This window comes from Vipera berus (genome assembly GCF_964194415.1).
Source record: "Vipera berus genome assembly, chromosome: 4".
Taxonomy (NCBI): Eukaryota; Metazoa; Chordata; class Lepidosauria; order Squamata; family Viperidae; genus Vipera; species Vipera berus.
The window spans coordinates 27865518-27880901 of record NC_138206.1 but is presented as its reverse complement, the minus strand read 5'-3'; positions in this window follow the sequence as shown (position 1 = coordinate 27880901).

The following is a 15384-nucleotide window of genomic DNA, read 5'->3' as shown; positions in this document are numbered from 1 at the left end:
GTGTGCTCTGCAAAAGAAAATGTCCTTGGAGTTAAAAGCACTTTGCAGATTGCTAAGTGTTACTGTAAGAGCCTGAAGAATATTGTTGAAGAGGAAGGAAGTAGCAAGAAGAAATGAACTCTGTATAAATGATTAACCTATTTACGCATTAATATAATATTCTGTTCACTAAAGAACCTGAAGATCATTGTGTGGGGGTATAAATATGAGTCTTGTTTACATACACTGCCACAAAGATCATCATTTGTGTGTAAATAACTTCAGCTACCATGGAACAAATCTGGTGCCCTTATTTAATACAATATGTAGATGCGTACACCCATATACATATCTCTGAATAAAGAGAAAGTTGAAATTTATAAATTGGGCTAGAGTAAAACAAGCTGCATTGTTGTCTATTATTGACAAAGTCTGTCAAGATAGCAAGTAAAGGAAAAGATCTCCATGAAACTACAAAGCTCATCAAGATACACAACAAACCAATTGCAATGTAATAATGATAGCATTGAAAAGTAATGAAAAGACCATTTTGTTTGGGAATGAAGAAACAATCTACAAAGAGTCTGGCATGAGAAATAATCTATCAATTAAATTTAACCCATATTTTAAAAGGGAAAGCAAGTTTTACATAATTATTAAAAATTAGGTTATATTTTTCAAATAGCCATTCTAATTTCTCTATCCATATTTATATTAATTTTTATTTGTTCTTTTTCACAAGGACAGAAAACTCTAACTTTGCTCCTAGCTTGTCCAGGTAGAGCCAGAACAACTTCTGACAGCAATCTAAATTTGGATACGTGAGCTACAGAGATTGCTCACAGAAAGCCAGAGTTCTGTCAGGCTGTGCTCCAGGCTTTCCCTTCCATTTTGCTTGAGCAAACCAACTGCCAGCTTGTCTGGTTAGAGCAGGAGGAAGATCTGACAGTACTTCAGCTTTGTACATGCAAGCCATAAGCCTTGCATATGCAGAGTTAGAGACTTGCTCAGAACTTCCTCCAGCGTGAGCTTGGATGAGCTGGTTTCTGGCTTGTCCAAGCAAAGTGGAAGGAATTCTGACAGAAATCAGTTCTCAAGTCATTTGGCAAGTGCACACAGATCTGGAGCCCTGCAAAACAATGCTCTGGGCTTTGATCTCTGCTTTGATTGGACAAGGTAACAGATGGCTTGTCAAGAATGAACAGGAGCAAGTTCTGATAAGGTTTCTGCTTTGGGTGGGCAAAACCCTCTCCCAATTGCAACTCCCCTCAGATTTGCTAACAAACCTCAGAGGCTCATGACCTATGCTTGAGAATCTCTGTCTTAAAAGAAGATGTTGAAAATGTGGCAGATTCATCTGAAAGCAGGTAGAAAGCATTTAAAGCTTTAAAACGTAAACTATTTCTGTGGAATGTGTCCAAAATCAAACATCCAAGCAGGGTCTCGGCCAAGCTCCACTATGTGCTGTTGCTACTATTGACTGCCTTAGTACACATTGGCATGTGCTTCCCAAGGTATCCCAAATTTAGACATTTTGGGGTGAAGTCTATAATAAAATATTTCCTGCAATAGTTCAAGCTACTGACAGCAGTTCATGGAGTAGTGTAAAATACCTAAGGGAGTACTTGCAGAAAGACATATCTAAAGAACAGCTTTGCAACAGATGCTACTGGATCAGACATTGGCAGTAAAAAGAGATCTGTTGAACAAATCACTTCCTTTCTAATATATTTTCTACTTTGAAAAAGGAAGTTATATATCTTTGTACAATATACAACACACACAAAACTGATGTAACAATATCAATATTAATGTTGTAAGTTGCAGTCACATAGCTCCAGGATGCTGCAACCATTATAAATACATTCTAGTTGCCAAGCACAGTATTGGTCATGTAACTGTGGGGATGTTGCAATGGTTGTACGTGTGAAGACATGTCATAAATTACTTTTTCCAGCAACGTTGTAAGTTTGAATGGTTGCTAAAAATAGCCATAAATTGAGTACTACCTATACCTCTAATTGAAGGACTGGGCAGCAGCCTGCCATTGTTTTCTAAGAAAGATTAGAAAAAGTTTCTGAGGCCTACAGGCATTCTGGGTAAGAAAAATACCATTTCCTCTCCTGGAATGGAAAGCCCTCCAGACAATCACTCCTACACTGGTGACCTTGTATATAGATTATTACAATATGTTATACATATCAAGGATAATTTAATCTATTTTAATTGTTATTAACTTTTGTATTGTAATATTGTTTTAATCACCTTGTGAACCGCCCTGGGTCCTACGGGAAAAGGGCGGTATATAAGTTCAATTATTATTATTATTAATAATAATAATAATAATAATAATAATAATAATAAGAAGAAGAAGAAGAAGAAGAAGAAGAAGAAGAAGAAGAAGAAGAAGAAGAAGAAGAAGAAGAAGAAGAAGAAGAAGAAGAAGAAGAAGAAGAAGAAGAAGAAGAAGAAGAAGAAGAAGAAGAAGAAGAAGAAGAAGAAGAAGAAGAAGAAGAAGAAGAAGAAGATGATGATGAACTGGAGGACCACCTGGAAATTTCAGCTGGTCCCTAATAAACTGGCACAGACATTAATGGTAATACTTCTGTCTTATAAACTATGCTTGTTGCTAGTTAGTTTCTTGTGCAAGGTCTTTCATGTGGGATAGCACCAGCTCTCTGAGGAGTCATCTCTCTTCAGTATTTTCTGCCCATCCTATTGGATCAGACTAAGCTGACATGCTCCAGGTCATATCAATCAACAATACCACCAGGTGACACCTGGAAGAGAGTTTTCTCTGAAACTGCACCTGCTTTTTGAAACAGCATTCCACCAGAGATGTGTATGGCTTGCTCTCTACTTTCCTTCCAAAAGGCCACATGTGACTTTTACCCAGGCCTTCAGTTATGGTGGAGAGTAAGTTGCTCATATGATTTTCTCTACTGAATTGAATACTTGTCTATTCCAGAAATCTTTTGTTCATTTCTGCTTCATTTATGGTTCTGGCATTACAAACTAACAAACAGATTTGGCTTGCAATATGTAAGCTTTTACTTTTAAGAAAACAAAATAATTTTAATAAAAAAGGCCAGGTGGAGGCAGGAAGACTGATGGGCTCCAAGAAAGCATTTGCAGATATAGCATTGATGCTTAGTGTATCTTGGGACCCCACAAATATAGCTTTGATAAGGATTTTGGAGGGATCAAGGAACAAGTCCTTGCTCAATACAGGAACTGCAATACAGATGCAACCACTGTCTCTCTAAAGATGTTAGTCCAGTCAGTCTTTAAGTCCAGGGATTCCCCAGGGTTTTGAAACAAGTTATTCCACTGTAAAACATATTTTTACCTGTAGTATTGGAGAGACATGGTTTCTCAGAGAACTGGTGTTATCTTACATCACGGGTGTCAAACTTGCCACATCACATGATGTGTCGCGATGTATCATGACTTTTTTTGCATTGCCGGAGCTGGGATGGGCGCGGCCTCCATACGATTCAACCGGCCTGCAGTTTCACACCCCTGTCCTACATGAAACACTTTATACGTGCTATCCAATATCTTGAATTGCACAAGAAGCTAACTGTAACCAGCATAGTTCATGAATGTTCTATGTCAATTCACACTGTTGTATGTGTACCCTACTAACTGATCTTGAATGGCTCATATCATTGTTACTGAATTTCCAAATTTATGAATGTTGATTAGAATCCAGCCTAGTTCTATAAGCTGGAAGAATTAAAATGTCAATCATAGAATTTTGTCTGTAATAGTAACAGATGTGTGGGAAAGCGTAATCCATGATAAATGAACTTCAGTCAGTGCTTGGATCAATGGTTTCCAATATAGCTTAGAGAAGACAGTTTATTTCCTTTTAAAGCAATAGTTGTCTTTTCCAACCATTGCTACTAGTGCAGCAGTGTCTTCAATAGGTAACAAAATTGTATTTTATTCAGAAAAATAATAGACACCCAGCCATATATTAACAAACAATAAGAACAGCTAAATAACTGAATGATATAAACAAGAACACAAAATTTAATTGCTTAGACAAAATCATGTCAGTCTGTAGCAAATTAATTCTCTGCACTATTTAGCTAGCTTCTGAATAGGGGAAACAAATTATTGAAATCTACAACGATAGCAACCTACAACTACAGGAACTCTTGACTTATGACTGTAATTGAGCCCATAATTATGGTCATAAGTTGTGTGATTGTAAGTTGAGGCATCAAGTAAGTAGATTCAAAGCTACAATCATTTTTGTGATGGTCATTAAGAGAGTGAAGCAGTCATTAAGCAAATCTATTTTACCCAATGGGTGTTTTTTTTCTGGAAACTGAAAGAAAATGCCTGAAAACAGCAAAAAAAATACAGATCACAATCACAGGCCTGTGGGACATTGCAAATAGCCTTAAAAGTGAACCAGTTACCAAGCACCCAAAATGTGATCACCTGACCACAGGGATGTGGGCAGCCCCCATAACTCCAAAAATGGGTTATAAGAAGCTCTGAAAAGGTTTGTCATAATTTCGAATGGCCATTAAGCAGCCAATCATAAGTTGAGGACTATCTGTATGAGCTGCTCAAGAAAGGCTCAACATACTCTGAATACATTATTATTATTATTATGCCTGGTTGCATAGTCAGCCAGATGTTTAGACTGGAGTTGGCATTAGGTGAACCAGTGAGACCTCTCCATGGAACTGGGATAGTCAACTGTTGTTGTTTGATGGTGTTAAAGGTATCATCTCAGGATGTAAGCTGCATCCAAGTAAAGCTCCCTTTTGTAATTTAGCTGATGATTTTGCCAATGCTGATAGTATTTAAGTGATGTTCCATACGTTTTGGGATTGTACCCAAGTTGCCTACGTATTACTACTGGTACTATCTTGAGTTGTATTTTACCATAGTTCTTTTCTATTTGTATAGAATGTATTTTGCAATTTTCTCCAGTTCTTTCTTCTCTTCTGCAATCTCCAGATATTGCACTGTCCACAATACAGACTTTTTTTGTCTTTCTTATCAACAAATATTAAGTCAAATATTGTGTGGCACCTTCTTCATTTCTTATTTGTCTATTTTGTGGTCCCACCCATTCTTGCTGTATTTCTTGCAGATATTCCAATGTACCATTGTTGCTATTTTGTTGTGCCCTTACTTATAATCTGTGCAATCTTCTTCCTGCAACTAAATAGCTTTATTATTATTTCTTACATATATAAGTAACTCAAGATTGTGAACATACCTAATACTCTTGCCTATTTTCCCCACAACAGCAATCCTGTGAGGTGAGTTGGGATGGAGAGAGTGACTGGTCCAAAGTTACCCAGTCGGCTTTCATGTCTAAGGGAGGTCAAGAACTCATAGTCTCTTGATTCTCGGCCAGCACCTTAACCTTCTCATCATTTCCTCTATTTATACTGTTGGTCATAAGAATGGAGAGTCACTCATTATGTAGATCCAGCTTTTCTTAAACTATACAACTGATCTTGAGCAATTCCTACCACCATCACCACAAGTTTTTCTTTCTATCTTTGCCTTAATTCCACAGCTATACAGGCAGACCTCAAGTTATGATCACAATTGAGCCCCAAACTTCTGCTGCTAAATGAGAGAATTGTCAAGTGAGTTTTGCTCCATTTTATGACCTTTCTTGCTACATTTGTTAAGTGAATCATAGTGGTGGTTTAGCAAGATGGCTGTTAAGTATAACTGGCTTCCCCGTTGACTTTGCTTGTCAGGTCACAAAAGGTGATCACATGACCCTGGGACACTGCAACCGTTACAAATAGATGCCCGAAGTCAAGTCCCTGAATTTTGGTCATGTGACCGTGGAGATGCTGCAACAGTCATAAGTGTGAAAAATGGTCATAAGTCAGTTTTTTCAGTGCTGTTGCAACTTTGAATGGTCACTAATGAACTGTTGTTAAGCTGAGGACTACCTGTTTATGGGAACCTGTCATTAACACAAGAGTTCAGCAAAGAAATTTGCAAACTGAAAGACCAAGTTAAAATACAGTAGGGTATTATGTGCACTATAACTAATTTAGTGTCTCTCCATTCGTACAAAAAGAGGATTGCTCTTTTCACTGCATTGTAGCTGTGGAAGTCATTATACAACCTTTTTCTTCCTGTGTCATTTAGAAGAAATCTCCTTTGAGGTTCAGTCCCCTCCCCCAAGATATATACTGAAGGGAAATAGAGGCTCTTCATAGTTCCCATAACTCCAAAATTACATCAGCTAACCTACGTGTAATGTGATCCATGCACTCAGCACTTTTTGTCAGGAAAAAAGAATAAATATTTCCAGCAAATGCTCTTAACAGGGGTTTGTTTGCCAAGTGATGTTACCTCCTGACTTGCTTACCAGAAAGGGTCTTTTTTATATAAGTCAGAAAGCCCTAAATATTACTTTGCAATATTTCAGCAATCTGAAGATCAGATTGTTTGCACGTGATGGTTATTTTTTCTCTAGGCATGTGGCAATGGAAAATGCCTATTCATTGCAAATATACTGCATGAATTGTCTTACAATTTGCTAAAAAAGGGGGTTTTTCCCCCTGTTCATCCTCTCTGACCTACAGTAGCTTTAAGAACCAAAAATCAAACACAGATTTTTACAAAGAACTTTGTTTTCCTTCTCCAGCACAATTAAAGAGGGGGAAATGTGAGAGGTACACTACAAGTAATTAATATTTGTTTATAATTAGCTTGAAATAAGACTAGAGCTCTTTGTTATTCAGAAAATTCTTCATAGTCTGGCTCCACAATTGAATGTGAAGTCAGTAACTGAAATATGTACACATATGAAAGTTTTCTCACTACAATGCTCATGCTGTATATGCGCAAACATTTAATGATTTCAAGAGCACAGTATTAGATTTTTCTAACTGCATGATAATTTTCCTATTTTAAAATGCCAGAAAAAGGCCGTTAAATTGAATACTTTGAATGTGAAAATTAATTCAATAAAGCAGGGCTTTTCAAACTTTTCACCCATTGTGCCACTTTTAGGATATGGCAACATCCAAGTACCACCAGTTGCCTAGCAAGGTGTCAAAAACCTGATGACAAAAAAAGGAAAAAAGTGATGAAGTACATGTAGTCCTCAAATTACAACAGTTTGCTTAGTGACTGTTCGAAGTTACAATGGCACTGAAAAAAGTGCCCCCCAAGCCACAGCCGAGCAAGACACCTGCCTGCCCGTCCAGCGGCGTTTTTCCTCCTGTCCGAGGTTTTCATTGTTGTGAGCATTTCTGTTGAGGATTGGCAGTGGGGGTGGGGTGGGTGGGGATGTTTGGTTTTTATTTTCCCCCGTCTGCTGGGTGGTTGCAGCAGGTTTTGGTCACTTCACATGACCATGGGACACTGTGACCGTCATAAATATGAATCAGTTGCCAAACATCTGAATGTAAATCACAAGACCCTGGAGATGCTGCAACATTCCAGCTGATCAGCGCTTCTTCTGGGCTCAGCAGAAGTGCCCGGATCAGCGCCGAGCTCCAGCTGGAGACTGGCGCTGATCCTGATGCTTTCGCTGAGCCCCGACAGCCTTGCAGCTCAAGCCATCGGTTGCCACCGGTTCAGCTCATTCCCCTCCCCCGCTACCACTTTTCTAGGATGGTCGCATACCACTTGCCAGGTGCCAATGTACCACAGGTGGCACCCGTACCACTGGTTAAAAAGCCCTGCAATAAAGTATATAAATGGTACAGGATGTTTAGTAGTGGAACCAGTTACTTTCATAGTAGTCTCCTCTTTCTTGTATGTTTTCAAGCAACAATTAAATAGCTGTCTATCAGGGACCCTTTCATGTGGATGACTAAAATGACTTTTCTTCATTTATGTTTCTATCATTCTTTGACTCCTTCCCCCTCCCATTTACTATATAATATCAAATTTTCTGTATGATTTATCCAGAAACTATTGTCTTTCCTTTCACTGTCCTTTATTAATCAGGAACATTGTCACACACTCATATGATCCTCTTGTAAATATATAATCACAAAAACCACTCCTATTCATTGGTGGAGTACAAGCTTCCAAAGAAAAACTTGCAGGGTCCCATATATTTCTAAGAATTATTGCAATATTCCACCTCGATATAAGGCATTTTCCTTCATTCCTATTTTCATTTGCTATGTCCTATTTTACTAGCATTTCATGCTTTTTGATCCACTGGAATTAGTCAAAGAAGAAACCAGAGTAATAAGGGAAATTGAAAGCAAAATCACTGATAGTGGACTGTTGTGTAATCACTATTAAGACCTCAAATTGGGAAATATCTGTTACAACTCAGCTTTTCCCCAGCCTGCTGCCCACTAGAAATATTGGTCTACAACAGGAACTTGCTTCAGAAGGTATAGGTAAGGATAATTGGATGAGATGCCATTTAATTTTTTGCAAAGCCAAAATATAAGGTTGGGATATGGTGATAATACTCCTTCTCTTAATTATTTCAGCAACAAGTATTTTGTTTCACACAACAAATACTTAAGTGAAGTGCTTAGAAAGGTACTGAGATCATAAAGTGCCTTGCTTTGATATCTGCATTAGCAAAGTTAACAAATGAAAGCAATTGGATGAACTTTGCTTGAGGGCAAAGTCAGTTTCAAGTAATTATCCCAGTCTAATCCTGGCATTTAAATTTGTTTCACATCCAGCCTTAATTGGGATAAAACAACTGTTTATGGCAATGACAAAAGTCAGCATCTAGTCTGTGCAGTGGATGGAGGGATTAGTGAGCAGAGAAACTAGAAAAAAGGCAAGTTGGTACATAAAAAAATTGAGACCTTGCTTCTGAAATGATGGAGCTAGTTCCCAATGAGTGAAGCATAGGTCATCAAGTAGACAATTTTAAAACTTCTGGTAGAACATGGGTGTCAAACTCGCCGCATCACGTGACATGTTGCAACGTATTACAACTGTTTTCGCAATGCCGGAGCTGGGGTGGGTGTGGCCTCCGCATAATACAATCTGCCTGCAGGCCGGCAGTTTGACACCCTGTGGTAGAATGTTTAATGAGCCATAAGGCAGTATTAAGAGGTATTTTATTCAAATGTGTACATGTGTATGTATGTGTGTGTGTGGGGGGTGTATATACACACCCACATGCACATATATGGTCCAGAACAGTAGGCTTGAAGGCCTTGAAAAGAATATTCAGATTCCATAACATGTCTATACCTACAAAAATTAGAATAATCCAGGCAATGTTTTCCCTGTGACATTATATAGATGTAAAAATTGCACTTTCAAGAAGCAGGATAAAAGGAGTATTGATGGTTTTGGTGAAGATTCTTGAGTATACACAAGCAAATGGATTACTGAATGAATTAACAGCTTTCACTCAAGGCTTAATCATATTTCAGCTATATTGTTGGAAGAGAAGTCCATAATGCTGGGAAAAATGAAAAGAAGAGGACAACCGGTAGCAAGGCGGATAGATTTTGATTGCAACAGTAATGAACATACTACTGAGAGATTTAAAAGGCCAAGCTGAAAATAGATTATCATGAAAAGAATCTAAGTCATCATTAAGAGTCAATGCCAACTTGATGGAATTTAATTAAACAATGTAATAGAAAAGGAAATCTAACTCCTAATTTATACCACATCATTCCCTGTATCTCTTCATACATCTATAGGCTTGTATCTATGACATCTATCAACAAATTAAAGGACATGAAAATCCAACAGTGGTACCCCCAGGAGAAAGATAGAAGCCATTTGCCTGACTTGTTCTTCCACTGGAAACCCCCCACCCACCCCATGGTGGCCTTCGCCCAGGTTCGCCTGGTGCGCCAATTGCGGCCCTATCTAGACCGGGATGCCTTGCGTACAGTCACTCATGCGCTCGTGACCTCTCGTTCTTTGTGGGCGCGCCAGACCTATGGAACCGCTTGCCGGTTGAGCTCCGGACGGCCCCCGACCTTCGCTCCTTCCGACGCGATCTAAAAACCTATCTATTTGAACAATCCGGCCTGGTCTGATGGGTTTGGGGTTTGGATTTGGTTTTAACATTGTTTTAATTATTGTATTATATTGGGCATAATTATTTAATCTTTTTTAACTTTTGTATGTATATTTTGATATTCATTGCCTTGTACACCGCCCTGAGTCCTTCGGGAGAAGGGTGGTATAAAAATTTAATAAATATAAATATAAATGTCTCTCCCTTTGTTTTGTTTTTTTAACTAAGAGATATAGATGTTGCAATGGAGAAAAGAAAGAGAAATTAAATAAACATTTAGCCTCTGAATGCCTCAAAATCTTAAAAATGGGGGTGGAAGCAAGAGACAGCATTCAAATCTTTCCCCAACACAATAATCCATATAGAAAGCATATCCTGTGCACTTATTTGACCATAAAAACTATCAGGAGCTTATAAGTTCGCTCAGGTAAATGTCATTACAAGCCTTCTTCAATCAAGGTACCTGCCTTATCTTTTTTTTTTTTCTTCCGTTCAATCACGTCTGATTCTTAAAGGACAAATCCCTGCAATTTTCTTAGCAAGGTTTTTTTCAGAAAAGGTTTGCCATTACCTCTTTCCTAGGACTGAGAGAAAGTGACTAGACCAAGCTAATACAGCTGACTTTCTGCCTAGAACAGTACTAGAACTCAAGTCTTCTGGTTTCTAGTCTGATAGCAAAAGCAGTAGCACTTAGACTTATATACCACTTCACAGTGCTTTACAGCCCTAAGTGGTTTACAGAGTCAGCATATTGCTCCCAACAATTTGTCCTCATTTTACCCCTCTCAGAAGGATGGTGAGGGCAGTTAAATCAGTCTGTGAGAATTGAACTCCTGGCAGTCAGCAGAATTAGCATGCAATACTGCATTCTAACCACTGCACCACCACAGGTCCAATGCTTTAACCACCATATCAACTGCCTCTCACCAACTGAAACTAATTTAATTATAAGAGCTTGCACTCCCAATGTATTATAAATATACAAAGGAATTGGGTGCATGAGATGAACCATGCATTATGCACCCATTTGCACTTAAACACGTTGTAAATGCCTGCATTAAATGATGGATGGGTTTAAAAGGAATGTATACACATGCATAACAGTGTTTTGCAACAACAATTAAAGAAGATTATTGCCCCCGTGCTGCCACCTCTCAAAGACATCTCATTGGCCATTTTGAGAAGCAGGTCACTTCACTGAATGGACTGTTGGCCATTCTTATGATTTTTAAACTTGTCTGGGGCTACACCATGCCAAGGTAGCTTCAGTTTTTTGTCCTGAAATTGTAGAAGCGAAATTGGTCTGTTCTAGACAGCATGACATCATTGTGCTTGGTGGTTCATCCTTCCTGAATCATAAATGTCTCCTGGCTTCCACCAAATTTGAGCTAAACAAACCTTCATATAAGAATATCCCAGCATTCTCTCTGAAATATATTAACCTTGATATACCTCCTGAGATTTTGGGTTTTATGGCATTTCAGAAGCAACAGCATCCCCTAGTGTTTTGTCATTTGAGTACACGTGCCATTATAGACTTGCAGGTCATAACGTTGACCAAGCAATATCTCAAGGACATGACTTAGAAAACTGATTGCAGGAAAAGCTTTCACATTTTTATGTGCAGGAAAATCTGAGAACCGAATGCTTAGCACTTTTACAGTTGAGGGGGAAATTGTTTACTACTGTCAACACTTTCCTTCCTTTGGAGCTTTCCACAGTAATAAGTGTTTTGAAAGTTTTAATTTAAATTAGGTTTACAAGTAGCTGAATAAATAGGGAAATGAGATGCATATGCTGTATGTTAAGGGATCAGAGACACACAGCTTGATGGACTGGGATTTGAACTGTAGCCATGTACCCAAAATTAAATTCAAAAGGCTGCTATTCAGACTCTGGTTGTAATTTACATCTGGTTGCTTAAGAGCATGACTGAACATCTCATGGTGAGAGTGACCTCTAGCGGGAATATCTAATATTTCTGTCCTTCATTTTAAATCAGAGAGCAAGGAAAAATGACTTGCAAACTATGGAACATTTATCATCTATAACCCTGAGTCTGCTAGCTAGCACCGGCAGGCTTGCTATAGAAGCATGGAACTAGGACAAAGGCATGTGCTCAATGACCATAAAAGAAAGCAGTGACCAACGGAGTTTAAGGCATAATTTATGTCCAGGAGAACAAGCTATTGAATGTTATTCACACTTGGAGAATGAAACCTTCACAGCATAAGAAAATCATTTCCAGCCTGTGTTCTGACAGATGTTCTGGCTTCCTAATAGAGGTGTGATATGGGATACATTTGAAACTCATCACCTCCAATCATGGTTGCGGAGATAATTTGGTTCTGGTCTCATTAGTGGCTCTTTTATTTTATTAGTTCTGATAGCAACAATTGTACTGTATATTATTAGGACCATGCCTTCTTTTCTTTTCTTTCTTCTTTTATCTTAAAACTTCAATCTCCAGTTCCACTAGCACACAAAGGAGCTTGGTTCAACATTTTCAATAATTTCACTTCACTTTTAAAATGGAGGGATTAAAAGCCATAGTTTTCAATGTCACCTTGCAATGCTTTGCATAAAACCTATTGAAGCAAAATGCCCCTTCAAAGTTCTGACAGGCCTCATCTCTACATTCAGGCTGGATTTACCTATAACACTAAACCCTAATAGGGACCATCAGTTTAATGCAGGGGTCTTCAAACTTGGCCCTTTTTATGACTTGTGGACTTCAACTCCCAGAATTCCTCAGCCAGGCATGCTGGCTGAGGAATTCTGGGAGTTGAAGTCCACAAGTCATAAAAAGGCCAAGTTTGAAGACCCCCTGGTTTAATGAATTACAGTAGTGGCCAAAATTGTGGAAACCTTTTGGGCAAAGTGTATTTTTGAGGGTTGATGGCTAATACCACCACTTTTTTTTGGAGCATTACCATAAAATTATATATCAATGGAAAGATAATTTAATCAAGAATGTAATGCAACAAAGTTTGTTCAATTATCTGTATTGTATTCTATGAAAAGCTATAGGCAAATAACCAGAAAAAGGAAGCACAACTTGCTTAGGTTGCTATCAGGTAGCTTTCCTTCATCTGATTGTAACCAATGAGCATGAGTGTTTAGAGAGCCAATCAGGTGTCATCTTGTTTTGGCAATGAGCCAATTAGATCACAGTTTGATTCAGTTATTGATGTCATATATTGAAGCTCAGAGGAGGACATTTGTCAGTGTGCTACAGTATGTGATCGTTATCAAGTTGGTTGGGTGGGGTTTTTTTTGTTTTCTTTCATTTAGTGAGCTTGTAAAACATAATAAAATTAAAGTAATGGTGCAAAGAGTTGACTGGTTTCCCAGAAAGCGATGTAAAATAGTATCATTAAGTGAACAAGGCTACAGTTATAAAGAAATCAGAAGAAAAATTGGTGGAAACTTAACCAAAGGTGGCATTTCTACTGTACACTTTTCCCAAAAGGTTTCCACAATTTTGGCCACTACTGTACACTCTATTTCCAATTTTTTTCTGATAAGAGAATTCTCAACTCCTTCTTTACTTTATCTTTTAAAATGTTCAGCTCCAGCACCCACCAGCAATTTCCATGGTCAACTTGGGAAGAATGTTTACCTACATTTTCAGAGGGAAAAAGGAGGAATACAAGTAAAAGAATCCTCTCTGACACCATTGAATGTAACCTGGGCTCTCCTCAAAGGCTTTTGGGAAAAGAAGGGACACCAGGAGTCTTGCTCTCCCAGAATGATATTTCTTCCTGGTTCTGGATTCTTTCATAAACTTCTTCTCTTGAATCCAATAAAACCCAAAATGGGATGAAAAGTGGATTATCTTTAATGGAAATGCTACGCTCACCCTTCAAAAGATGACTTCCTTATATACACTCTAACGGACAAAGTCCATTGGACCTTACAGTATAGGCTTTCCCAACATTGTCCCTATCAAAAGCTCCCTCTCTGCAGGGGGAACATAAATAGAAATTCTTCTTGAGATATTGGAATATGTTACCAGGATAGGCTGGAGACTATTTGCCTTACAGCAGGGGTCTTCAAATTTGGCCCTTTCATGACTTGTGGATTTCATCTTCCAGAATTCCTCAGCCAGTGTGCCTGACTGAGGAATTCTGGGAGTTGAAGTCCACAAGTCATAAAAGGGCCAAGTTTGAAGAGCCCTGCCTTACAGCATCCTTTTTTCCTGTCTTCCTTAAAGGGACTGTTTGCTCTGATCTCATTCAGTCAGGCTTACTTTCCTGATGACATGGGAGCTGGGATAAAATAATTCATCTTTTTAAGCTGCCTCACCTTAAAGCCATAATTGGCACAGACAATTCTGCAGGTGCAGTTTGAGTGTTTTCCAGCAGATGTCAGACCACCAGCGTTTAATAAAAAGAACTTATTGCCTAGATCAGGGTCTGCAACCTTGAAACTTTTAAGACTTGTGGACTTCAGCTCCCAGAATTCCTCAGGCATTGAGATTTGATCCAGAGGGCAAATCTCAATGGCACTTTGTATTTCTAAGGACACAGAAACATCTCCCAATGAATCAAAGACTGCCCACTACACACAGAGACATGCTGAAAATGGGAATTTGCTAGGAAGTAGCAGTCAATTCATCATGACTACAGAACTGCGTTAGGTAACTAAGACAAATAATTGATTCTTGTTCACAAATTCTTAACCCAAAGAGTTATTTTTTTTAGTTGTAAGGCTGTTTCTTTCCAGCTGTATGTGAACTTACTTTTCAAACCAAATCAATAATGTAGGATGGTGGGTTTTTTAGTTCTATAATCAGATAAAAAATATAGCAAGTCCTATAGAATAGCAATCCCCAACCTTTCCAGCTCCACAGACTGGCAGCAGCAGCAGTAGTGGTGTTGGTGTTGGTATGCACAATCCAGCTCCTGTGCCTGCACAAATGAACCTTCATGTACTCACCCACCACTTGTGCGATCTGGTTCCTAATGGGCCACGGACTGGTACGGATCCTGCTATGGAGTTCATATATTGTATGTCTATCTATAATTTAACATGTTAATATAATGTAATGTTAATATGTTAAATATGTCCAAGGCAGTATCTTAATATCCAGCATTAATTTACAACAAATTAAATAAAAGAAAAACAGTGTAGGCGCTGTCCCAATATTGAATGTTAAATTCATCTGCTGAATTGCTTTTACATGTTAGTTCAATGGCCCTATATGCTAATTAAATGCATGGAAGAAATAACGTTTAGGTAAGAGACAATTGATAACTTTCTTTTATATTATGCTTTCCAAAATATTTGAAGACTGTTATCATAGTGTATTTTAGTTCAGTCAACCTGGCTGTTTTCAACAAATCTATCCTTTCTCTATGATGAATATGTTGATTGTTGTAACTCGTATGTCTTTAGAATTGTGTATGTTCTTGAGATACTATCTA